Source organism: Poecilia reticulata, linkage group LG12 (genome assembly GCF_000633615.1).
Source record: "Poecilia reticulata strain Guanapo linkage group LG12, Guppy_female_1.0+MT, whole genome shotgun sequence".
Taxonomy (NCBI): domain Eukaryota; kingdom Metazoa; phylum Chordata; class Actinopteri; order Cyprinodontiformes; family Poeciliidae; genus Poecilia; species Poecilia reticulata.
Window position 1 is genome coordinate 8,520,772 of NC_024342.1, and position 201 is coordinate 8,520,972.

Sequence of the window (201 nt, forward strand, 5' to 3'; positions counted from 1 at the left end):
TATACAAATGTAACAGTTCAATAGGGTTATATCACTATTTAATATAATGTTAAATTTATTTACATTTAATGTTTTTGTGCAGCTACGCAATAATAGTGCAGGTCTGTTCCAGCTTAATCATTCATCAGCAGAAACTCTGAGGATGTTTTTTTTTGGAAAGCAGTTCATATTTTTCCTTCTCCTCCACCCTGCAGTGTCCCA